At 36.5% G+C, this 27950-nt stretch overlaps 1 protein-coding gene across 3 annotated transcripts in view; it reads right to left on the reverse strand.

Annotated features, from left to right (window-relative positions):
• Positions 1-27950, reverse strand: part of lingo2 (leucine rich repeat and Ig domain containing 2) — a 201287-nt gene that overhangs the window by 102099 nt on the left and 71238 nt on the right. For all 3 annotated transcript variants that reach the window (XM_043256502.1, XM_043256500.1, XM_043256499.1), the window contains exon 3: positions 27128-27216. The gene's annotated coding sequence lies outside the window, so the exon portion shown is untranslated. The remainder of the gene's footprint in view (positions 1-27127; positions 27217-27950) is intronic.

The following is a 27950-nucleotide window of genomic DNA, read 5'->3' on the forward strand; positions in this document are numbered from 1 at the left end:
GATGATACTTTTTACTGTCACCTGGTTTTACCGTAAACTATGAATTATGTCACACAAAGACTCAGTTTATGCAAAAGCTTTAATCTCAATATGACAGAGATTTGTCTAGAATTATGAACTACAATTATGATTATATCTATATCTATTTATATTTAAATCTATTTATAGAATTCATAATTTAGAATTTTTTGCACCAGTGAAAGTCTCAAAACTGTCTTCGAAAGATGTCAGGAGCAAACTGAATTCACAAGAGACACAAGAAGAAGAAAGGAGGCCTAGTTTAGTCAATGCCACATCACACTGTCACAGTGAGTTCAAAAGTTTGAGTTCATGTAATTTAAACTGAATTTTAGAACAGGAACAGAAAGTTTTAGGATAAATGAATGAATGAAGGAAGAAAAAAAGTTAAATAGAAGATTATATATATATATATATATATATATATATATATATATATATATATATATATATATATATATATATATATATATATATAATACTTTATATATGCATCTGAGTGAAAACACTGGTGCACAAATGTATTATTGATGTGAAAAATACAAGTAGTAATAGTATGGGATGAACACTGAACATGTCAAAATTCTTCAATTAGATTTTGAATGCTGAGCAGGCCCATTTTCTGCATTCTTAAAAAAATAGAGAGAAAGTGCAGACTTCATTTAATTGACCAATTACAAGGGTTGTTTTTCAAACCTTAGATTGCATTAACACTCACTCATGTAAATGTACCCTGATGCAGGAAATCAGATCTGATTTTGATTAGCCTGTAAGAGGTTTGATCTTAAAATTCAGTAAAATTCAGGTGCATCATCTTGTCTTGAAATAAGACAAGAAAAACAAAACATGCACATTGAGTAGCATTGCATCATAAAAACAGCATCTAAGTTTCAATGAGTCAGTTATTTTATCAAGCATCAAAACAATAGCATCATAAAAAAAGAGTATGCCTAACGTTTCAATGCACAAATGTATGAAGTACACATCATAGTCCCTTCACAACAACAACGCTGTGGTATTTGATGAAAAGGTTTAAAATGCTACTTATGTATGTACTTACACACACCATTCAGTGGATTGTTACATGTGTTACAGAAATACACAGGTATTAGGGACACAATCTAAAGTGGGACCACAGAGGGTCCCAACAAAAGTGTTGTTGATGTTCTTCTTTTTCTTATTCAATAGAGATGCACACTTGTTGCAGAAACAGCCATGTTTCATCCACACTGACCCACTGGCTTGTCAACAAGTCATATACTTTTTTAGATGATTAGCTGACAAGCAAAAAATGAGTAGCTGAGCAAGTCGGCATAAAGAGCATAAAATAATAAAAGTACATTTGATGTCTCCCTTTATACTTCCGCATGTCGCTTGTCACCACTTCACATAAGCAGAAGCAAGTCTATGCAGTCGAAAACATGTTTACCATATTTCCCCTGAATATTAATGGGATTTGCATAAAACTCCCAAGTGTACGGTTTACACTTGTGTATAAACAGAGACCATCAAAGATCTGCCCTATTATGCACAATGCCTCATATAATTTTAATATCGCATTTAAATAATTCAGATATTAACTTTTAATTATGTTTGTAAATATTCTGAGACCAACATTTATAGAAGAGGCCGCTTTTTACTGTCAGTTTTCAGTCTAACCAAAATTGGATTTTCCACAATTTCAAATAATAGCGCTGTAAAAATCTACAGCAGCAGGGAAACACCTCACAAACCCCAGGCTGCCTGTGTTGCTCTCCACTAAGGGCTGCAGTGATTGTTGGTCTGAGATGAAAGTGTTTAATCTGTGCTCAGGTTTTGAAGATCATCCACCCCTCTCAGCTTCTCAATTCTCCCCTTTGAACGCTCTCCTGGGGTCCTGGCTAGCATTAGCCCTCAAAAACTGTAGAGCTGCTGAATCATCCGCCCTCCCCCATGGCATGATGCCTCACTCAGGTTGCATCCTCTGCCTCCGCTGTAAAAATTTGTTACTGAAGCTGAAACTTCTCTATAAAAAGTTTAGCAGTATGTCATAGCACTGTAAATAAAGGCAAGGTAATTGTTCTGTTGTCGTTTCGGTTGGTGCTTCAGTGCTTTGTCCCTTCCCCCACCAGATGGCAGGTTGGTGACAGATTCTTTAACATACATGTTTGGCTGCTCATCAATCCAGACTGATTGCCTCCATGTTAATGGGCTGTGCGTGGCTTAATTTCTCCCTAATGAGAGTGTCCTTGAGAGGTCTAGCATTAGTGAGAGTTGCTAAGATTGCTCGTTTAGTTGCTAGGATGTTATCCCCACTACACTTCCTTGAATTCATTACGCTTTTCGGAAATGTTGTTAGGAAAAACTCAGAAGGTGCAGTGCACTCGCGTTTTGAGATAAGCTCTTGACTGAAGGTTTCACACTTGATGAGTGTTCGCTTTATCGAAGCTTGACAGGACTGGATGTTTGACTGATTTGGGCCGTGGTCTGGGGATCTGTGATTTTTCTCACAGATTTGGGGGAGGGAGTAGTAGTCACATGTATTTTGCTTATAAAGCCAATGGCCTGAATGTGCAACAAAACCATAGACCACTCTGCTAACAATATGTTTGGGAATCAAGAGCAGTTCTATAAAAATAATGAAATTATGATAACCAAAATATTTAGTGGTCTTGTAAGTGTTTTAAGTCTTACCACTAGATAAAGAAACTTAGCATGGAATAGCCTTTTCCCGTCACATTTTTCTTTTATATTTTTAACGCACATAAATGCCTCACTTTTGATGTTTTCCTGAATGCTCTTCCTTAAATTAAAAATTACAATCAATTAAATTGACAGTAACCACTTTTAATGTTAAATATTTCTCTTTCAATATAATATAAATGCTGTTCTCTGAACATTCTTTTCATAAAATAATCCTGACAAAAAAGGTTCTAAAAAACATTATTTAATTTTAAGTTATTCTTATAAATATTAAATATTTCTGAAGGGTGACACTTCAAGTGACACTTGAGACCAGATTTAAGGGATAATGAAAATTCTGCTTTGTAATTACTGGAATAAATTACTTTTTCAAAGATATATTCATTTAAAATGCTACATTTTTCAATATTGGTGTTTATACTGTATACTGTATTAAAATATATTTTTTAAAATCAACTTCTTTCAAAAACATTCGTTACATAGTTATACACACTTTTAAATTTGCATTCATTAATTTGACAGACAGTGCTATCCAAAGAGATTTGCAAATAAGTTAAAATCACAGTTAGTTTGTCAAAAAATTTTAGCAATACTCTTACCAATGCCACATTCAACCATATCCAAATAACACTGAGACGTATTCCGGCAGTATTATGAGAGCTGGGTGTGATGTGATGTATGTTCATGGCCTTGCACCTGCTTGCATCTGTCTCTCTCTGTCCTTTTTTTACACAACAGACTTTCTGACTAAATGTTTTTGCCCACTGTGCTAAAAGCATTAATGCTAACATACAAATCATTTATTTAAAACCCTTTTATTGGTATTCGGACTGCATCGAACAAAGGAAACCATTCCTACCTCTTGCTTTAGATAAATAAATAATAAAATATGCACATATGGAGGGCATATATAAATTGCTGGTCAATTACATAGCATAGCATATTAGTTTGCGCAGCTGTAAGAGTGACAAACTCGCTCACATTTAACACTCAAAGGTCTGTCAGGCAAAACCCCATGTGGCTGAGTAAATGTTGGCACATCTGTGATTTAACATCTGGAAAACGTCCATTTAAATATGATAAAAAATGTTTTAATTTCATTCAGCAGACACAGGCCATCTAGGAATCCTTCTGTTAAAAGACATGATCAAATGCAACCTGCTTAGCACAGAAGCACTCTCACTTGCCAAGACTAATATAAGTAAAGTGTGTCAGTGCACATAAGGTGTTATTATATTTGACTGTATGTTCCATATAATTACATATGGAAAATATGACTAGGACCATCACCCATTATACTAAACTACAGCTAGTTTTATAAGCATGGATATCGTTAAAGGGAAATTTCCTCCCAATAATTTGTAATGGCTGAAAGGCCTGTTTGCAACTTCATCATTTACAGCATTAAAAAAGAGAGCTTCACCTTTTGAAATTTCCCCTCATCAGCTATGCAGATACATGCAATTACCACGAATAGCTGGTGACTTTTAACCTCCTATTCTAATTGAAGCTGCCTTGAAGAGAGCTGAAGAAGTGTGCGTGTGTGCTAAGAGTATCCTCCTGCCTTTTCCGTCTTTTCTCTTAACACAGAGAAACAGTGAAAGGAGCAGGCTGTTCCTTTCTAAGATCCGAACAGAGTGATGGGCCTTAGAGTTAAGCTTGTTTAACACGGGTTAACAAAGCACCGCTAAGCACTGATCCTCCGCATTTTCTTTAAGGAGCTGTTACTCAGGCTTGCCTCAAGCTACTTAATGAATCAATAAGCTTAGCAACAGCCATGGTCAGTGTCTGACAATCCAGAGATATATTTAACCACGAGGCTCCTAACACTACCATAGAGGCATAGAGACAGTCTGCTCCGAAACATGGTGAGCTGCCCACAGGCAGTGGTTTAAGGCATCTTAGCCTTCAGAGACACACGAGATGCTTTGTTTTTCACACATCACACATTCTTGATTGTAGGGATACATACTACACAATTTACTGAGTAACCTAATGCGGTCTAACTTTTTTGTAAAGTAATACTTTTATTTAGCTGGGATGAAGGAAATTGATCTAGACAAAATACTGAAAAGAAATGCTGTTTTAAAAATCTTTTCAAAAACATTGCTAATAAAAATAAATATTTCAGGAGCATCAAATCAGCATATTAGAATGATTTTCTAAAGGATCGTGTGACATTGAAGACTGAAGGTATGAGAGATGAAAATTCAGCTTTGCCTTCAGAGGAATGGATTACATTTTAAGATGTTGAAAATAGTTGTTTCAAATTGTAATGATATCTCCCAAAATGACAGTATTTTGGCTTCAGTTTGTACCATGTTACGGACCCCAAACTTTTGACAAGTATGAGGTCGCAGTCCTCAATGTTTATTTTTTGCAGCATTTTGGAAGAATCTGAGCGTTTCTTCCCTTTCAGACAGAATATCAAGTTCTTGGACTCACCCTTATCACATTTTTCCTCCACCTCATGGGCGCTTGCTCATCTGATCCATTCCTGCCTTGCAATTGGATTAATCCTCCTCTTAGAAGTCAGTTTGGCAGTTGCATTTCTCTATTTTGTATTTTTCCTTGAGGAAAGCGCTATATTTTCCTTTTACCCTGAAGACCAAAGTTATATTACTGGCTCACTTTAACATAGTCATCGTTTTTGAATAGATGACTCTTGTTCTGTTCCAAAACCTAGTGAGCTGCCTCAACTGCCTACATAGACAGCATCCTAACTATCCTGGAACATCATAGATGACTGGTTTGGAACACTCTACATAGGCAAGAACTCAGCCGAAAGTACATAGAAAAATAAATAAAATGGCCAGATTGACAAATTAATTTCACAATGCCTAAATCGCAAACAAATACAGAACAAATGGTGGATTTTTATCTCATTTGCTGTTTTTGCTGTGGCACCAAGTCACGCATACAGTGAGTCACTAAAAATATTTTTCCTCACAGCGGTGAATGACATTTCTAGATCTCTCTAAGAGCAGCTGCTGCAATTACTTTTACATTACCTAAATAATCACACAGAAATTAATGACATAGACACCCCCCCCCAGACACGCATTCAAATACATTCATCCCATTTTGAGTTTTCATAATATACCACCATCACACAGCTGTTTATACTTTGTCTTATTTTCAAAATTAAAGCCCATTGCATATGACCCCAATTTGTCCAGGGCAGCTTCATTATTCTGTTTGATGAGTGGCCTTTTTCTCTCAGGCATACACAAATCTAAGCTGGTGGCTTAAATTCAGATATAAATAGTGAAGTTTGTGTCATGGAAAGAGTTCACAAGCACCAATCTTAAATATGTTCAATCAAGATTAGGAATGGAACCTTGTGTATATACAATGCTTTGCGAAAGTATTCATTCCCCCTTTTCCACAATTTTGTTATGCTGCTGCCTATTAGTGTACACTCCATACACCATAACTGTACAGCAAAAAATACATTTATAACATCTTTGCAAATGTACTTAAAAAATGACTGCATTGCATTAGTATTCTAGTAACTAAATATTTAGATGAAGCATCTTTACAACCTCAAATCCTTTTTATTTGATGCTTTGCTCAACAGCAATTTTGGCTATTATCTGCCACTCACCTCTATAACTCTCAAGCTTTGTCAGGTTGGATGGAGGCTGATGTACATGTTCAGGTTTCTTCAGAAATATTTGATTGGATTCAATCCCAATCCCAATGTGTCTGGATCACTCAGGGACATTCACAGAGCTGTCTATAAGTCACTCCTGCTGTGTGCTTAGGGTCACTGTCCTGTTAGAAGGTGAACCTTCTGCCCAGTCTGAGTTTCTGAAAGCTCTGGACTAGGATTCCTCTAAAGCTATCTCTATATTTTGCTGCACTGGGTTTTCCTTCTACTGCGATGAGTCCCTCAGTCCCTACTGCTGAAAAACAGCACCGCAGCATGAGGCTGCTACCAGCACACTTTACTTTTGTGATGTTACTCTGCAGGTGATTAGCAGAGCTGGTTTCCTTCAAACATGATGTTTAGAATTGAGGTTAACAGACCACAATTCTGACATTTCTCACAGTCTGAGGGTCTTTTAGTTGCTTTTTGCATATTCCAAGTGTGTTTTTATGTGTCTTAACTGAGGAGAGTCTTGCCAAACCACCATAAAACCCAAATTGATGAAGTGTACTTCTGTAGATTTCATCCAGTCCTAGATCTCAACGTATGATCATGGAGCTCAACTACAGTGACCATCAGGTTCCTGGTCACCATGGTATCCAAAGCCCTTTTCCATCGTTTGCTCGAGATCTAGGAAGTGTCATGCTTGTTTCAAACTTCTTACATTAAGGTTAACAGAGACTGCATACTTCTGTGACCCTTCAGTGAAGCAATTTTTTTCAGAATTTTTCCACAGATGTGTGGTTTGGCTCAAACCTGTTTCTCAGCTCTTCAGGAAGTTCCTTGACCTCAATGCATGTTTTTTACTCTGATATGCATCATCAGCTGCTAGACCTTTTGCGTGTGGCATTCCAAATTATACATCTACAAGCAATATGAATGTTCCTGAGCTAAATTTATCCATTTTAGTTTTTTTATTTTTAATTAATTAGATGTTGCAAACCTGTTTTTTTAGTTATTCTGTATAGAGTGTAGACTGATGTGGGAAAGAAATTATAGCAGTTTACCATATGGTATTTGTTGGGGGTATGAATATAAGGGGTATGAACACTTTCACAAGGCACTGTTTGTACAAAAACAAGAATGAGCTCTGCATGCAAGACACTGTAAAGTATAAATAGTTCACTTTAACATGCAACTTATATATGTAATGCACATTTATTTTTTTGTAATTTTATAAAACGAGTAATCCTATTCCATTTTCCATTTTCATTCATTTCACTTTTTCAATCAGTTGCATTAAAGAAAACCGCCTGCTGAGATGATCAGTCAAGCCTCTGTCTGCATTGCCATGGCAACACTCAGAAAGTTTGACCATGAAAGTGTTCCAATAGCAGGCATAACAAAGAGACATCACTCAAGGACTTCCAGTAAAGCTGCATTTGCCCAATGGAGTGTGGCTGATGTGTGTTACATGACAAACTTTATCACTTAGAGGCTGAATAGACAACTGCATCAAGGGCAGACACATTTAAATGAAAATGTTTTGGAGGAAAAAAAACACATTTCTAGGACAATGTCAAGGATTAATAGTTGGGGTAATGCTTATAGCCAAAGATTCTGTTGGCAATCTTTTTCACACTGTTATAATGATGCCTTTGTAAATCTTCATCTCATCTTAGTCTTTCTTTGTCCCTGCTAATCTTGTAGCAGTTCTAATTCACTTTCTTCTGGAGTGCACAGGTTAAACGGGTCCAGCCCAGAAAATAAATAATGAATGGAAGGACAGTAATTAAGTACACAGATCAGATGAGGCCTAGAGAACCCTGGATGATGACCCCATTCTTCTAGTGTTTAAATAAAGCCTAAAACTCTCCTGCTTTCTGCTTGTTTGTCTTTGTATTTTAGCTTATAGCAAGAACACTAAAATATTCTAGAATTAATTAATCCTAGCCCACCTACCTACCTATCTATCTATCTATCTATCTATCTATCTATCTATCTATCTATCTATCTATCTATCTATCTATCTATCTATCTATCTATCTATCTATCTATCTGTCTGTCTATCTATCTGTCTGTCTGTCTGTCTGTCTGTCTGTCTCTCTGTCTTCACTCTAACCATGGCAACGTTGAAGTAAACATGATCTGAAGTCAGAGGGGGAACATCATAAATAATAATTGAGGTGATTGATATGGAGTGGACGTTCTATCAGGTCTGTAGACAGATCTGAGAAGCTAATTGATCCCAGAGCTTCACCTTGACGCTAACAGAGCACTCGCCCAGAGATTTGGCCTTCAGTAAATAGGATTCACTTCCACATTGTTCAATATAATGCTTTCTTGAAAACACAATATTTACTGATGCTTGCACTCACTCTGTGTTGGCCTCAGAAATAAAGAAGGCTGTGTAAGGTGAAGCTAGAGTGCAGCTGAGGAGACTGAATGCTAGGCCAGATATTCTCGAGTGGGTACAAAGCATGTTAAGGAGTGCCTATTAATTTGGGCAGCCTCTGGAAACTTCAAAACTACACAAACTGTACAGTATATCTAGATACCATGTAGTAAAACTGAATTGGAAAACCAAAAGAAAGTAAGGCAGAATTAAATGTAATAAGTAATGTCTTTGCTGTTAAACATACTTCTTCAGGATCTGTCCACACATACACACACACACACACACACACACACATTGGATAGACGTCTGTGAAAGAGCAGAGACAGTAAGGAGATGGAGACAGAACACTTGAAGAAAAATCGATGGGAAAAATCAAAGTGTTCAATATGGCAGCTGTAAGAAAAGAAGTCCTGCCTTTCAATCAAATACTTTTTACTCTAGCATGTTAATGCATATAAAATGAGACTACACTGTTATACCATATTCAGAATAGCATACTATTCTTACCATTTCTGTCATCTTAAAATTGATGTAAAATAATATAAATAAATTTTAAAAAACGTATTTCTTCCCCATTCTCATTACCAATCACATGGGATGACTGTCTTTACGGTCTTCACTGCATAATGTTTCAACATTAACACCTGCCATACCGGTTCGTTTTTTATAGACGTTGGCACTTAGCAATGACACTACATTAGCATTAACTTGATAGACAGAGATGTTTTCTGGCATTTTCCCTGCGCAGTAAACACTCCACTCATTTGGTGGGCAGATTGTATCACATTAGCGCACTGAAAATCCAGGCAAATTGCTCAGTAAATTTGGCACAGAGTGTTTAGAAGTTAAATGCGGTGCATTGATACTGTTCAATGTCAAAACTCATCACTCTCTCTCCTGTCTCGATCACTGTGCACCGATGGATTGTTTCTGCACGGCAGCTTTTGTTTCTGATGCTGTATATAATTACATAAACAGCAGCGTTAGAGGTGCTTAATTGCTTTTGGTGCCATTAATCTTAAACCTAAACTGATTACATTTGTCAGCACACTTACAGTTTGTGATGGCGTGATATTTATATTATTCAGTGTCACAATTCAGTTTAATTTCATTTTATGCATGTCATTTATAAAACATAAAGTTACAATGTGGAGCAATTGTTAAACATATAACGTAACAAGAATATTATTTTCCATTGTATTAATTTACATTTGCACTAAAGCACACTTTCTGAATACAATGACTATTTATAGTAAGTAGGACATTGCTTCCACATACATATTTTTTTATTAGATAAAATATCTAGAGCATAAAGACCACAGCACTCTCAATAACGATGACAGAATTTTTAAAATGTATATTTAACTTTTTTTTTTAAGACATTTATCTTTATTTGCCCAATTCATTAGCATAATCTCTAAAAACATGTAATGGTAATTAAAATATAATGAGCCATTTTGTCCATTATAGATATAATATCCGACCTGAGACAGTGATTCCGGTGGCTGCAGAGTAATTGGGGTGTTTGGAGACATTTTCACCTCTAACACAACCTCAGGGGACCTTCGGATTACGCTTTCCCAGGAAGAGACTCTCGGCACGAGGTCCAGAACTCAGATCTACTCATGCCTGCCAGACAGTCTCTTGGCAGTCCCAATGCCTTTGTCACAGTCATCTTATTTGAGCCTGTCCATTTTTATAATAAGCCAGACAGTAGGTCCTGCCAGATTGCGCTCTCAATCTATTTTTTTGTAATATTTCCCACCTCAGAAAAGGGTAAGTGAAGGTCACCCAAAAGTCATATTTGTGGGCAAAACTCGTAAATATGACAGACTCACATCCTGTGGGCTGTTTTTGAACCCCATGCAGTGTAGACTGGCACATTTACATGCTACAACAGCATTTGAATAATCTGCAACCTTGACCGTCACACATCATTGGTTAAAGCTTAAAATGAGGGGAAAAAAATCCAAACTTTGAGAATAAACCAACTTCATGTTGGACTTGCCATAAAGAACCAGCAGACAGCTCCATCTTGGAAACAAAGGCATGCAGTATGCAGCCTTGCAGGTCTTGCTGGGAGGGTGAAATTCCTGCCAGGTTACATTCTGTTGGGGCCTGTAAAACTGGCTATTTCTGTGGAGCATTAGCACAGCAGGACCTAGTAGTGAAGGGAAGCAGAAATACTAGAAAGTGGAGAGCTGTGGAGAGACAGGTTTATGCGTGGGAGACGAATGGAGTCGCACAAAAAGCCTAGGAGTAGCAAAATTAAAATTGAAATACAGTCTACTCAAAATCGCTTGGGATAAATTCCGTGTCAGATTAAGTGGGAATTTTGAAGCACATGCTCCTTTCTTTGACACACACACATACACATGTTGGTATTTATGGTTTATGAGGACTCACAGTACAAACCATGTTTCCTATCGCCCCACCAACCCTACCCCTAAACTAAGCCCCTTACAGGAAACTGCATTTTTATAATAATAATAATAATAAAAAATCCCTTATCCTCTATGATATATAAGCCTTTTGAATTACGGGGACACCTAAGGCATCCCCATAAATCACCTTCATGTTGCAATACCTATGTCATACCGATGTAATTTTACAAATGTGTGCCCTCAAAAACCACATAAACATGCAGACACAATTCATCATTATTCCACACTTTGAAAGCAAAACTGTGAAATATTATTACAATTTTAAATAACTTTTCTATTTTACTGTATTTTAACACATAATTTATTCCTGCAATAACAAATTTAAAATATGCTCGCTTGGTGCGCAAGAGATATTTCAAGTCCTTATCAGAGTTCAAAACAGCTGTGCTTCAGCAAATTGCCAAATTATCACAAATTAAAATGGATTCATGCCATTTTTTTCCAAAACCCCACTTTTCTAGGACATTCAATATATGTATACATTTAAACCTGTATAAAATTGCAGACAGAAAGAATGGATTTTGCCACAAGTGCTACAAATGTTTCTCTGCACCGGAATGTACATTACACAACCCTCTTAAACATAAAATCGAAATACAGTGTACTTAACAATGCCTGGGATTAATTCACAAAATCAGTGGCATTGTACTAATATTGCTTGAGTGCTGACTGGAACTAGTTTAAACAAATATTACATTAAAAGGAATTGATTTTCTTGGCTGGCTCCTTTCATTTACTGTGTTCCTAGCTGGAGAGGGAATCATAGCAGCAAGGAATGGCCCTGGATAGCCACCCCGGCATGTGCCATGTGGATAATGAGAGGTGTCAAGCAGCTTACCGAAGCGCTTTAGTTTCTCCATGCGGCTTCTCACGGTTCAGCCTATCTGTATCAGGCTGCATACATCCCAGTCTATAAAGCATTGCAAACAGATTTAGCCAGCACACAAATTTGACTTGGTTCCATTTCATATTCATTAGAATTCGTGTGTGTTGCGTCATGTGGATCTGTTGCCTATTTTTTGTTCCCCTCATCTCATTTACTGCCCTTCTGTCACGCTCTCCATTTATTTTTGCTTTTTTTGTCATCCGGGTTGACTGTGATGATCAGAATCCTCAGTTGCTATGCTTGCGTAGGCGCAGTCATTTTACATAAAGTGCCATGAGGACGGGAATGCGAAACGGGCTTTTGTTGCTGGAAGCAAGGCACACATTAAGAGAAATGTCACTAATTTGGAGAGTGAATCACTGCAATCAGAAGGCATTGTGAGGGGCGCTTGCAGCGGTGCACACTGGATGTCGCATCGGCTCCAACGTGATAATGAATGCCTGTGTAACCAGTGCACACAAAAGCACAGCTTAACTGGGAGTGTTGGGGTTTAGGGGGGCTCATTACGGCAGGATCGCAGCCATCGCTTCATGCCCTGGAGGGGGATTCCAGAGAAGTCCCGTCAGAACTGATGAATTGTTTTTATGACTTTATAAGCGTTATGTAACAGATGCACTATATAAAATCCCACAGTTATTAATGCTGTTGTTGTCGTCGAAGGCTGTGAAGAAAATTGACCCTTCCTCCTCTTGAGACCGGAATGTTCAATCAGTGACAAAAGTAAAGTAAGCGTCTCAAAAGTGTTCTCAAGGAGTCGGAGAGGGACATTTTATCAGTCTGGATGACAAGCCGAGTCAGTCACATTGGCTGACTTTGATAGCTCTGTTGCTCTTCTTCTTCCTGACATGAAAGCCAAAATGTCCTTTTGCTTTACTGCTTATTTAGTTCGATAATTTTTTTGCCTCAAAACGTTCCTGCACATCCTAAAAATTTAAGGTGGTGGCCAGAGGGGGACTGTAATCTTAAAGAGGAAACACCAAACACAGTTGTGTATTGCTGAACCGTGTAACCGTATATATATATATATATATATATATATATATATATATATATATATGTTTTCCTGTCAGTGTGTATTATCATCTGTTGTGAGAGAAAAATGAAAAATGAATAAATGAAAAAAAAAATATTATTCACACTTCATGCCTTTATATTTAATGCCAACATCTACATGACATTTTCAGAGTTAAACTCTTGTATTTGGATTTACCTGAGCAGATTAGATCTAAATGCATGCCTTTTAGAAGCGAATTTTTGAAGGGAAAACATATGGCTAAATATGTTGCATAAATACTTACATAAGCAATGCCATTTTTCAAGTTCAAAGTGCTCTTCTCGTGAACACTGCAGCACATTTGAAGAAATTCAATTAAACGACATGGATGGGAGCAATAGTGTTATAGCATGACAGATCAACAGAACAATAGACAGACAAAATGAACACAAATTCACACAGAATGGTTTTCTTCACTGATTATATGCAACTAAGAGTTCTCTGACGGCGGGAAAATGGTTTGCATTTAAAGATCCATCTTAGAATTTGACTGGCGTAATGACGGATGTGTGCTTTTAAATATCCTTACCTGAGTTTACAACAGGCCATTCATCATAAGTGGCAAGTGATTAATAGAAACATCACAACATGTATCCCTGTTTTGTTGTAGATTCCAGCTGATACGCAAATTCCTTTACTGCTGATAAATGATGCATTATGTAAATATGACAAATGGCTTTTTTTGGGAACTATTGTGATTTCCGTTTGAAATGTGGCAGTTTAGAGAATGTTTAAAATAATGAAATACACCCGATCATCTTTTAAAAAAGCTGAAACACAGAGGCCTTGACTTATAAGAATTTAATCATTTTAACTTATAGTACAAATGACGTATTTAATCTCTCAGAAAATGCATCTTGGAATGCACTGCACATTCTCTTTGCTCTCTCTCTCTCTCTCTCTCTCTCTCTATCTATATATATATATATATATATATATATATATATAATATATATCCTAAATAATCATGATAATATCATTGCAATAGTTGGTATGAATATATTTGCTGTGTGGTTGATTATCCTTGAGAAGGTGAGCTTATATGATTATATTCATCTTTTCTTAACTTGCCATTTGCCCTTGATTTAGTGAGAGGATCATTAATCCCCCCCACCCCACACACACATTTCATTCTGCCTCTTAACAGCCCCCTTCATTCCTTCACACATACTATTCAAATTTAAAATTCAGCCTACTGTACAAATGAGATGCCTTGCACAGTCCGTTCAGAGCTATGTTGCTCTGGGCTCCAGCGTGTGTCTGCTTGAGCTGATTCATCTGCTGTGTTAACTCTGTGTCAGATACAACTACAGCAGATACCATCTGTTTAAAGGTCCATAGACCGGGAGATCACACAGGCCATCTTCAATTATGGACATACCAGATCGCATATGAATGAATGAAAACATCCTGTAAGATCGCTAAGTGCACTGTGTATAAAGTTATTGTCTCTCAAAAGAAAGAGTTGACTGAATTATTGAAAAATGTTGTTTTTTATAATGAATCCCAAGGCGTTATTAACATTAGAATATTGCCAGCCTTTTCACGTTGGTCTGAATGAAAATGCTAATTCATTCTTTGCCACTTGGAGCTGTTAAAAGAGTGTTAAAAGCTTACAAACACCGCTTTAAATGAAATCCGCCAATCACTGGAGGGGATTGAAAAAAAAAAAGAATCAGTTAACAAATCATTTGGGAGTCGTTGAACAAAGGTAAAAATAAATGCATATTATAAAAAATGACTGCATGCATTTCAACCAGTTGTTTAGGACTTCTAAAACCATAGTAATAATAAAAATATCAATAATAATGATACATTTTATATATATATATATATATATATATATATATATATATATGCATACCATTCTATAATTACTTATAGTCAATAATAATAAATTTTATGTATAATAATAATGAAAATGTACATTTTATATATATATATATTTATTTATATTCAATTTGTATTTATATTCAGTGTATTTCAGTGTATCATTTATTTTCATTGTTGTAACATGCTTTGCCTTTTTTGTCTAGCTCTGAAAGATGTTCTTTTCCTCTTGTAATATTAAGGTTAGAAATGTAAATAAAATAATGATAGTTGCAGTAAATTGATGTAAATTATGAGGTAATACTGATATAGTACGGTAAGGTAATAGATTGCTATACATAAGTGTGAAAGTGTCCTTTTCCATCACTCTCCTCTATAAGAAGCAGATTGACGTTATCTCAGAAATGTACCAGTGCAGCTCACGCATTCAGATACATCACGGCAAGGCTCCCGATTCATGGACCCAGTGCAGGTGCGTTACAGATAGTTACACTATTGTTTATATCCCATTTCTGTTGATGAGCACCTGACGCATTCCTCTGACATCTCAATTACACTGAAATATGTGTCATCAAGGAATTTATCTGTCATAATACGAAGTAATCTTGAGGTGATCTTAGAAGGTGCCATTCTTAGTCTTAATGTAAACATGCACAGATGTCTGCCTCGCCATCTGTTGTTGTTGATTGAAGAGCTGACGATCTGTGATAAATAATAAGGGTATTCTAACAGCTGTATGCAAGTTGTCAATCAAAAAACGAACAACCCCCAAAAAATAAACAACGATAAAAAAAAAAACTGTCCTGTAATGGCTGGCATCTGACCCCCTTCCCCCCATCATCCAAAAAAAAAAGAAAAAAAAGAAAATAAGAAATATTTATCCTCCTTTCTTCCCTGTCTCTACCAGAGCCATCCTGATAACAAGCTGTCAACCAGCAAATACATACATCCTTTTGATTGACATTTTATAGATAAAAATGTTCTTGCAAAAGCGCAAGCCGTGGCTGCACTAAAATATGAAAAATGGTGAACGGCTTTCTGTGACCTCTACCGTTTCTCGATGTGATAGATGGACATCACTTACCCTCTCCTCCACCCCTCCCAAAAGGGCAGGAAGGAGCACTGGATTATAAGACCGGTAATAGCCGTTGCGGTTAGAATACCCAGTTTCTGTGACTTTGAGCAAACAAAGACCAACGCGGAAAGGTCTTACAGGCCCTGCGCAAACAATTTATGAGAGAAGAAGAAATGAGAAAAGAGAATGTGACAGGAGAAGAAAGACAGGAAGGCTCCTGAGGGCCCTGCAGTTGTGTTTACATGGAAATCCTTGACATTTATACCTCTGTGCATCTGGCTGGGCCTGCCTGAAAACTAAGGGTGTTATGTAAAATAGACAATGAAGTCCACGATGATGTCTCTCTCTCTCTCTCTCTCTCTCTCTCTCTCTCTCTATTTTAGCTCACAGTGGCTTAATGCAGAAACCATTTAACATTTAAAAATAAATTACATTATCTTTTTAAAACCGTGGTTTATTGTGGGTTGTTTTCATCAATGTCCGGATTTGTCAAGCGGTAGAAAGCTGACCTTTCACAAACCAGTGGGGTGCTAAAAAGGGGGTGGAGAGAGAGATAAAGAGAGCACGAGAGAGAGAAAAAATATTTTTGTCAGCACAGCATAGGCTATCTAACCACAATACGGCACAGTGAGAAGTCTAACCGACCACAAAGAGGCAAATATCAGAGATCGAATAGGAGGTCTGTACTGCAGAAAAAAAACAAAACACAACAGATGTCATTTAACTGCCACGTCTCTGACTGTGCAACTGGGCTCGAGCTGCTCTCCTTAGTATTCCACTGCAAGCAGAAAATATCCAGCTAATCCAGCCAAAAATTAATACGGGCTGCAGAGCGCATACACCGCTGTCCAAGCAAGCCCATGGACTGACGCACAAACAAATAAAAGCGGGCCGGTTGTAAATTGTGTATGACAACAAATAAATAGACAAATCTATGAGGGAAAGTCTGGTGCTTCAACAAAAAAGGGCAACGGCTTCAAACACAAAGAGGCTGTGGGAAGAAACACGTCTTTCCATTATTTAATTTAGCTGTGGGAGTTGTTATAATGGGGGTAGTCTTTCCATGCTTATATATCCTGTAAGAAAGGGAATGTGTACTCAAAATTGTGTAGTTGTAGAAAGAAAGCAGTGGAAATAGTGATAAAGTGATTAATCGTGATAAATTGCATCCATTTTGTTACACTATGTGTGTGTACTGTGTTTTTTATGTATATACAAGTACACACATACTGTACAAAATATCATATCATTTTTAATACATATAAATATATATTTTTTTTCATATATACATATGTGTGTGTGTATTACACAAACAAAAACATTTATTTTGGTGATTAATTCTGATTAATCTGAATAGAAAGAACTTTTAATATATAATAGTGTACTTCTGTACACAAATTAAAACCAAGCGAAAAATGTTAAAATTTCACACATATGAACAATTCTGTGATCATTTTTTCACCCTCATGCTGTCCCAAACAAACATATATGGCTTTCTTTTATTTTCTTTTATCATTTACAAAAAATGTTCTGGACCCTATTGTCTTTCATTGTATGGACAAAAAAAATGACATTTCTCAAGATATCTTTTTTAATGAAAATTATGTCAATTGTCCTCTAGTCTAATCTAGTCTAGTCTAGAATTTTCCTCTAGTCTAGTCTAGTCTAGTCTAGTTTTCCCAGCCAGGAAAGTTCAGACACAAAGAGTTGGTCCTGACAGCAGGTGTTTTCTCTCAATGTCTTTTTTTTGCCATGACAAACAGACCGCCTCTGATTACTTCGGTATTTGGGCCGTTTGGTCATTTTAGGTGAGATTGCTACAGCAGAAGGTTATTGTTCTCTGGCAGCTAACTTTCAAACACAGCACACTTTCCTCTCCCTGTATAATCTCAGACATTCAGCCCTCAACCTTTCACCATTCACTCGTTGTAATGGACACTACTTCACCAGTCTTTTCTCATTCTCAGCTACTGCCTTTTTTTCTTTCTGTTTTTTTTTTTCTTACTCGATAGTGTGCGAGAGGTCACTTTCAAGATTAACAACATTTTGAGCGCTGCTTGTTCCTCTGTAAACATGCCGTATTTGGTAAGATCGCGCCTACTTGACATTCGAGTGGTCAAAACAAAGTCCCTGTTGTGGTGCTGGCGGTTGAAGTGAAGAAAAAAAAAAAATCTGTACACAATTATTGTAATCATAAAGAATCACAGAGCGATTCTTTGCAAGCGGACTTCCTTCCCACAGTAAATTCGAGGGAGGCTTCGCAGCTGAGTGACATATAAGCTGACATTAACCCTGCTGGCTGTTATTTGGATGTATCGCTCTGATTTTTTCCGAATCCATATGTGCATTCATCAAGCTAGAATACTTTACGGGAGGACCCGAGTGTTCCCTGGCTAGCCATTAATAAAAAATGCATGAATATGTAAGGAATAAATCCAGACAGCTGTTTAGTAGACAAAACGCCCTGTTCCCGAAAGCAATCTCGGCTCAAAGCACCTGCCCTCAATCTTACTTAACAGGCAGTAGCTCTTGCTAAGCTATGGCACCCGTGCTCTTATCAGAGCAGAGAGGCCTACTAAATGGATGTTTCCGCATCTATCCTTCAGTTCAGTGAAGGCCAAACTGTGGAAATGCTGTCAGCGGAATCATATTTCTTAAGAACTGTTTTGGATTAATGGGGTGGATACTTCTGAATCAAGATGTTTTGAATAACATTATATGAAACATGCTTATTACTGAATAGATGCACCACTTTCACTTCATATTACAAAAATATCAATTAAAGTCAATGAAAATCTGTTTAAAGTACATTAATTTTACTGAAAATCAGACGAGTATATAAGTATATTTATTTTAATATATACAATAATTTAAATAATGCTATTATATATTCAACTTAATTAGTAGATATTGATTTATAGCATTACATTTACAAATTTTGGCCTTTTTCTTAAAGACGCAAGGACATATTACATTGATCACTTTTAGTGTAAAAATATTTATAACGTTGCTTCTATTTTAAACAAATTGTGTTCTTTCTAAATGAAATAATCATGAAAAAAATTGCTATTCTTAGTTCACAAATGAAAATTATTGTAAAGTATTACCATATATGGTTTAAAAATATTTTAAAATAATACAAACCCCAAACCTTTTGCATCTCCTTAAATTTAAATTGAATTCTGCATCTTTTTTTATCTTTTAGGATCCTTCCCTTGAGTACATCTATCAATTACAACTCTTTTATATTCCGACATCAAAAATAATTCTGTACATCCATCTCTGTTGTGATCTAACCTTTGCTTCCTCATATTTTCTTGGAGAGAAGGAGTGTATGTGTGTATGTTTGAATCACACAGCTGAAAAAAAAAAAAAAAAAAAAACATCCCTTACCCCTGTGCTAAATCTCAGCTCACACTGATAGATAAGAGCGGAGGATTGAGTTATCAAGCAGGAGGGTTTTAGATATAAGTCCTTACCGAACATAAAAAACAGAGGGCGAAGAGAGGAACAGAGGGTGAATAGTGTTTGATTACTAAAGCAGACTCCTTTTGCTCTCACAGTTTTTCACTAGCAGACACAGAGCCATTACAACCACTGGTCACAGCAACGGCAGTTCAATCGAGCAGTTTAAGAAACTACTTCGGCTTTTAACCAATTACTGCTGATTCAGGTCTGATAACTCTTAAGAGTAATGATTAGGCCAGTTTATAAATGTATTTATTTATTTATTTTTACAAGTAATTACTGAATGTCATTGTATCCACTATTTATTTATTTTGTAGAGTCTTTAGAGGACTGAGCTCTATTTTTATACTGTATATTATATTTTATTGCATTATATTGTAATACATATATACTGTATATGTGTGTGTGTGTGTGTATATATATGTATATATATGTGTATATATATGTGTGTATATATATATATATATATATATATATATATATATATATATATATATATATATATATATATATATATATATATTTTTTTTAGGCAGGGCAGAAACTTCCAAAAGTGCTCATGAATATAATACTGTGAGAAAAATGTGTGAACAAACAGAGATGTCAATTGTCACTTATCTTTCACATGTCCTGCTGTGAGTGTTTTTAGGTGCACACATTTGCACTTTTAAATATGAAGAAAAATGTGTGCCTTTCCAATCGAAGTGTCTAACAATGTGTTACAATGCATCACTGCAAAATGTTTCAACAATTAACTTCGCAGCCTACTTTACTCATATACTGCATACTTTTATACTAATGAATGTTTATGCATGAGATTAAAAGCAAAACGCATTTTATGGAATGCAATTAATTGTTAACTGTTACAAAGATATGCGGGTTGTGTAAGAGAAAGTGAGAGAATGAGACAGGAAGAGAGAAGTGTTCTCACGGGCCCAGTATTTCCTACTAGGTGATAATGGGGCCCGTAATGCACTGTGTTCCTACTAATGGAAACACAGAGAGCTTGGCGGCTCTGAAAAATGAGACACACTAAAAGCAGAGGGCAAAAAAGAAATATACAATTACCTGTTCAATTCACACTTGTCAAAAAAATTAAAAATAAATAAATAAATAAATCAAAATAATGGGATGTTGGCATGACAATGTAATTCCACCTCGAATATAAATGAAAAGAGTGCTTTCACAGTGAACACGAACACACACACACGCAAACCATATATATTCAAATAAATAAATAAAGCTAAAACAGAAACATTTGGTACCATATTTGATATTATGCTTGTCAATAAACAGAGCAATCCATGCATGACAGATTATACATATGTTGATATGGAGATGCGAACAGTAATGGGAGTTTTATTTTAATGATTAAATTATATATTGGGTAATCATTTTGCCACTATTGCTTATGTGTTGGGGTGTGATTTTTAATGAAAACTGTCACAATAGTTTTATTTATATTACACTATTTCACATTTTGAGCACATGACCCAACCCCTGTCTCTAAACCTACTATTAGTCAGTAAAACGCAACATATAACAGGCATATACAATTACATTCATAATTTATTCAGAAAGTATTAGTATGCCAAGTCTTCTGAGGCAAAATTATCGATTTGTGAGAGAAACAGACTGTCCACCATAAAGCTCTTCCAAAAGCAGTTTGTGCACCTTGTCAGCGTTGGTTGCGAAATGTCACTGGTCTTGTGACCAACTGCATCATGCTAAGAAAGTATATTTTTGACTGAGATGTGAGCACGTTAATGGAGCGAGGTCACTTTCAGCGATGAAAACCTTATGTTAAAGGTAGTGTATGTCGAAAAGTGACGCTAAAGGGGTACTGTATCTAGAGTGTCCAAAAGAGACACCAAAGGGTACAGACCAAGCGTCAATATATGGCAAGGTGGGAGTGAAAACGTTTAAGAAACCATATGAAATCCGCTAAATTGCTGCATTTTAGGCCCAAAATAAAAACAGACCATATAAAAACCCATAAACCCCCTTAGCAAATGACCAAATGATGAGAAAGTGACACTGATAAATCTATCAAATTATAACATTGACAAATCCCTACTTCTGGCAAGCCCGGTCCAATGAACTGAGTAAAGTTAAACAATGGAAATCTCGACACTGAGTTAATGTTTTCAGATGTTCATGAACAAAACAGCCCTGCAGTGCAGCCACTCAGTCATAGCTATAGCAACGCAAAACAACATTACCGTTTAAAGCCTTAGAAATATTTTCGTCCTAATTACAGGGCCAAAAATTAACAGGGGAGTGCGTCATTTCTGAGATTCTTTGTCTCTTTTTATTAGAGAACAGAATTCCCCCTTTAGCAAATATAAGTATTAAATATGCATGCCACCGATTAACTGAGCCAATTGTGTTTTAATGCCGTGATGAAAAGTCCGCCTCTGGTAAACGATGTGACATGACCCCATCAGTCAGCAAGGCGGACAGCATCACGAACTTTCGATCATGGTGACTCAACACTTTATGACACGTGCTCTATGACACTCCTTGTCTATTCATACCAGCAAATTAACTGACTTTAAAGGTCTCATTGACCGCTTAAGCGTTTTTGTAAACCAATCAGCAGTCAGTTCTTTTTTTATTTGTTTGTTTGTTTTTTTGTTTTGTTGTGTTATTCCATATCTGCAGCCATTATGCCGTTTTCATCAGCGGAATGGGGCACTTGGTAGCACAGTGTGCTAGACTGAATGAAAAGTGAAATAGTAATTTACTCAGGATGAAGGGTCTCTGGTACTGAGTGGGGACTCATGTGGACATTAACCAGCTCAGTGGGCACAACGTTGCTGCCTTGCAAATGACCCATTCTAATAAATGCATTATCATAAATAGTAAGTGACTCGTCCAACCATGGAAATGGCCAACCTCAGTTTAGGTCACAAAATAATCACCCTGCTGGATGATTGTTTCATAGTGGGCTGGTACATTTATAGTCAAGAACGTACTCTTATCCCTAGATTATCTCATCCTGCAGGTCTGTTACATAACCAATGCTGCAGAAAACATACATATGGTTTTATTAAAAGGTGCCTCTTTCTTTGGTGCCTATTTAAAATCAAATAGAATAAAAGTTAAAGATCAAATAAAATCCACATTAAAATTCCTGAACACTTGTTGATAATGCATATTAATTTAGGAATATATTTTAATATTAGAAACGTGCAAAGTTATATTATTACTATTATTATTATTATTATTATTATTATTATTATTATTATTATTATTATTATTATTATTAATAGCATTCATATATGTCTTTAAGTATTTATTATTATTATTATTATTATTATTATTATTATTATTATTATTATTATTATTATTATTATTATTATTATTATTATTATTATGCAATACACAATTTTAAAAGAGCCCAAGATAAAAATACATTAAAAAAATAACATTAATGAATTTTATAATTATTTTTGAATAATTGTTTAATATTGTTTGGTTTATCCGAATATTATGTAGTCACACATCATGCAGAGAAAGTGGCAGATTTCGGCTGTAAAGCCTAATGTAACTTAAGTTGAAAGCAGTAGGCATCATGCAACTAGGTCAAATTTTAGTTGGATAACAACTGCCAAAAGCAACAAAAAAAAAAACAGTTAAGCGCTCATACTGTTTATTAGGTGTAGAGTTCAGGCTATTTTCATGCCCCCTCCCGTAAGGTGCATACGGGTCAGCAAACCAAAGCACAGACAAGTCTAAGAGCCTTACTCTTTCAAACAACGGGAGCTGTCCAGAGTGCTGAAATCTGAAAATACTTAGCTGGAGACCGACTGTGGAGACACAGCAACATCTTTTCAGTTCACAGTTTCAGAGGTTTTTAGTTTTAGATCACATAATTGTTTGTATGTAACACTGTGCTTTAGGACAAACACGCCTGCTTACCTTCTTGTAAACATACTTTGCGATACATTGCTGTAATTAAACTTGCCCGTCTGCATCATACATTAAAACAATAGGCAATTTGCAGTGTTTGTCAAGGCTTTTAATTTACATCTACTTATAAAAATGCATGTGTTTTCATTTTAATTTACTTTGACATTTGTGTGTAGCCACATGCAAACAAACACACAAGTGGAAAGAAAAAAAGTTTCATATTTTAGCTCTATTATACTGCTTATTCTGCAATACACAGTACAATAAAGATTCCTTATTAGCATCACACAAAGAACCTTCACCATCCATGCAGAGGTTCTTTAGATGTTTAAAAAATGCCCTGGCCCCATTTATACTAGTGCGTTTTTGTTTTAAATTTTGTTTTGCTATGGATATGCTTATGAATATGGTTATCATTTTACACTAATCCGTCGAAAACAATGCAGACCCCATTTTGGTTTGAAAACTTTGAGGTAGAGTTTCAGCGTAAACAGAGCCAAACTGAGACTTTTAAAAATGGTGTGGCTGCCCACCTTCTTTCTGTGCATCACTGACGACATAAAACGAAACCCTAAACACTCCCTGTGCTGTTAGTCAGCCTTTCACACAGTCTCATAGTGAAGCAATTAGTTGAGCCAATGTTGTACCAACGGGCCTGTTGGGAACAACCGTTAACAAAAAAATAACTTATAAAAATGCATTTGCTTCCTTAATTGCAGCTTGTTTAGGAAACGTTAGCTCCGTTCTCCATTTCTAGTTGGTAAAGTCACAGAAGATCACAGAACATGAAAGCAACACGAAACAAACCTCCACTGAGAATCAATTGAAAGAATATTAAAGAAACCAGTGGTATGGCAACTTATCAGAGCACACACTGTCACACTTCTATTCAGCATTCCGCTTGCACTAATCATTCCTTCATATAACCTTCACATCAGGTAGCTAATAGTGAGGCCACACGTGCCTGCGCCGCTGAGCTGTCCTTTGTGACAGAGATTTTTTCATTGTGCTGTAAAACTGAGATGGTTTTCAAAGAGCTCCTGACACTGAATGAGATTTCAGCTTCCTTTCTTTGCACTGTTTTGCCCTACAGAAACATCTCTTCAGATCTAAAGGACAAAGTTCTTCAATCTAGCCATCACCTGCTGGTTTCGCAAAAGCTGTCAGCCTACCAGACAGGGCCTTGATTTCAAAGGTATTCGACTGCAGATTCATCTCTGATCTTCCCCTTTATCACTGTTAGTGCCCACTACAGTTAACTATACATCTGCTCTTTAATGACGTCATCTTTATGATGCTGTGACGATCTCTTCTAAAAGCATTCAAAAACCACGCACCTTGCGAAACGTAAAAAATCTGAATAAATATGAGCCACGACGGCGAGCCACACACGGTGAATAATCACGACAAAAAACGCTTTGCTATCCCTGACACAAGCGCTCTGATTGCGGGACCGGCGTTGAATGGAGTTACAGGTGTGCGGGTCTTTGTCTCGAGAGTAAAAGTAGCTTTCAGACGCACAGGGAAGCGGAGGCGGTCAATCTGAAAGAGTTCACACAGCGACTCTGTGTTTTCTAGGGCATGCATAGTACCAGCCGGGCCTTCCCGCTCTCATTCTGTAATCACTCTTACGGACATGACTTAATTAAACCATCAGATCAGCTAGCACAGAATGCAGCCGAGTTCTCTGCAAATTAAAAAGAAATTAGGATGGCAGATGTGTCTTTAATGGCTTAATCATGCCTCTATATTAGATGTATTAAAACATAAAGGGTGTAATATTTTCCAAATATTCCTCAGCTACTGCTGTGCATGCGTGGGCGAAAAAAAAAGTGAATCGATTGGTGAGAAAAAAAAAGAAAGTAAATAACAAACAGACAACATGCCATGCAAATACAGCATGAGTCCAGTTATTTTTTTGGTTTTAACAGTTAAAAGTTTAAAAAGTGAGAAAGGGGAACTGGCAGGGATGATGATGGTGTCTGCTAAACGTGAAAATTCGAAGAATTTATTTCTAATCCTGGATCTAAATGGGATGAGGTAGAAAACAGGATGCAGAGCTGCAATTTAAATTTGCGTGCAAGGACGTACAATCAAATAAACTGAAAGAACTGCAAGCAGAAAAGCAGAAAATCTAATTTTATCAAACAAAGATTCATGCTACCATGACAAAGTCTGGTTTAAATATGCAGTTTTGAGGTTACAAAGAACAAAAACTATAACTTCCTGTTATTTCAATTCAAAGTCCAAATCAGCCTAGTACTGATGACTATAAAAATATGACTGGTGAGGTTAACACACCTGAGAGCTATGTTTGAACAAACAAACAGTAATATTATTACAATTTGAAATTTTAAAAATATGTTGAAACTGGTAAAAGTTTTCTATTTAAATACGTGGTTACACTTTATTTTAATGTTGTTTTTTGTTACTGTGTAATTATACATTTAAATACAAAGTAATATTAACAACATGCATTTACTCTATGTCAGGGTTTGGCATAGCGTTACTTGCATGCAATTATGCGTAACACATTGTTATTATAATACTAAGTACACGTAACATGCATATCTTAAAGTGTAACCAAATATAAATTGAACAGTGCACATGCTCTACAGAGCGTTCTAGTATTCTGAGAAAAGGCACTGTAGAAAAGGATAAACACATACACACTTATGCTAAGACTTTCATTCCAGTCATGGTCTTTCCAACTGTTTCGCCTTTGAGACCTGTGTGTAATTGCAGCACGGCTGAATTAGGAGGAAAATTTAGAGTGCTGGCACTCCTCTGATGAGCCTGTGAGAGAGGAGTGTGAGAGCTCTCAGCGTCTACTACATTAGGAAACAAATGGAAGGGTGAAACACAAAGAGAGCGCACAGGCTCAGGAAGGGATCAGATGCTAAAAATACGAGAAAACAGCGACCGAATGCTTAATTTTAGCATGCTTCGAGTTTTCCCATCTTTTAATTCGTTTTCACAAAACAAAACGAGCACAAAAAAAAACAACAACTACTGTCTCTTACCTACTTGTTCTCAGTAATTTCAAAAGGGTATTTCTGCTTTATGGTCCTCGCTGAAGCACAAACGAGAAACGTGACAGGAACCGCAAGTGGCCAGAACGTTCTCGGCGCTATGCTCCACTAGCGGATGCTGGCATTTGAAACTGGGCATTTAAACATGTGGAGATGACGTGTTTGACACCTCAGAGTAATTTCATCTCACATGTGCCCTTTGGGGAGAAAATGTCATACTGACACAGTGGATCACGAGGAAGGAGAACAGAGGAGAAACAAGACTTCATATGAAGAAGAAGGTTAGGCAAAGGCATTCGGTCTCAGTCCCTCTGTCACGTTTACAAATGCATTCAAAGTTTTATTAGCAGGAAGCAACCATGTGCAACAAAATAAGCCTATGCTTGACTACAAAGTGTTTTTTATATCCCTGTACTACTTTCAAGACTAAAAATATATATTTATGTATACATTTATTTATTCATTTACTTTTTTTTTTAAAATGCAGCCAGTTTTATATTGTTAAGAACACATTTAATACCATTATACTGGTAAGAAGAACACATCACAAAAAATGCAAAATATGTGCTTGCAAGGCATAAAAATGAACAAGATCCAGATCAATTGCTCAAAAAGGGCAAGTTAGAGTTCTGTCAACTGATCTCAAACACTCCTTGCCACTAGGCCATCTTTATTGTTGAGTCCTGAGTTTCACTTATCCACAGAACCTCAGTAAAATTAAAATATATCTTACCTGTCAGGCCTTCTGAATACAGACGCCAATGTGTGGGATGAATTTTTGCTCGAAGAAGACCGCTGCAACAGCAGAATTCACAGCAGGATCTGCAAATGAGATAAACGACAGAAGCTATTTATCTTACTGTGCTTGAAAATAACAACCAGATAAATGTGCTTCATCTAAGATCCATCTGATGCCCGGTTATACTGACATGGATGAACATATTGTGCCATACGCTGACTTGAGAAGCTCCTGGACAATTGGGAGACATCTGACCATATGTACTGCCTCAAACCCACACCGACTCTAATGCGTAATGGTTTTCCTGGGCAAACTACAGTCTTCTCCTGCCGTTTCATTAAACCGTTGTATCTTCCGGCTGAGCAACTGAACTATACTGTTATGCCATCTGTAAGAGATGCAGCTTCAGCCTTAGGCTGGCTTGGGTTAATAAGCGATCTAAACCATAACAGACACTTTTATTCAGCATTTATCTTGTCTACATAAAAGAAACAGTGGCACCTGGCCCAAGAGCATCTTTTGACTTTGCGGCCTAATGCTTCCTGGAATAAGGTGTTTAATTTAATTGGCCCTGTAATGAGCCGCTTTAAAAGTTTAAAAGATGATGGAGCTGATTATCTGGATATTCGGGCATGTTTTTAGGTGGGTCATATAGTGCAGAGATGTTTTTTCAGTTTGGAAGCCCCTGAGGTAAAGCCTGTTTACTACAAATTGGCCTTATAAAGACAGCAGGTGAAATTCTCCTGAGAAATACAGATAAGGTGTAATGTTTTCCATAAGGTTATCTCCCATGTCAAGAGCTAACTAGCTAGCATTG

This window comes from Puntigrus tetrazona, chromosome 14 (genome assembly GCF_018831695.1).
Source record: "Puntigrus tetrazona isolate hp1 chromosome 14, ASM1883169v1, whole genome shotgun sequence".
Taxonomy (NCBI): domain Eukaryota; kingdom Metazoa; phylum Chordata; class Actinopteri; order Cypriniformes; family Cyprinidae; genus Puntigrus; species Puntigrus tetrazona.